Raw genomic sequence first — 386 nt, 5'->3', positions numbered from 1 at the left:
ACATTGCCCGCTGTGGCACACGGGGAGCACCGGGAGCGCGCAGCCTGGGAGAGAAGGGATGCTGGGAGCGGGAGGCAGGAGGGGACAGTTTGGGGACCGGTGGCGGAAGGTCAGGGGTCAGCTTGCCCAAAGGGACAGAGGCTGAGTCGGCCCAGTGCCATATCCACAGTCCTGTGGGTGACAGAGGGACTGGGACAGTGCTGGCAGAGCTGGACGGCGGGACTGCATCCGGGAGTGTCGCTGCTGTCCCCTCCTTTGCGGTGGCCCGCGCTGCAGGGGGAGCTGCTGGAGCAGCTGCTGTGGTTGTTCTGTGCATCCCGGCCGCTCCAGAGCACCTCAGCACCCTCCTCCTCGTCCTGCCGCCGGGGGAGGGAGGGAGGGATGGA

The sequence above is a fragment of the Geospiza fortis genome, unplaced genomic scaffold (assembly GCF_000277835.1).
Source record: "Geospiza fortis unplaced genomic scaffold, GeoFor_1.0 scaffold224, whole genome shotgun sequence".
Taxonomy (NCBI): Eukaryota; Metazoa; Chordata; class Aves; order Passeriformes; family Thraupidae; genus Geospiza; species Geospiza fortis.
Note: the sequence above shows the minus strand (reverse complement) of the source record.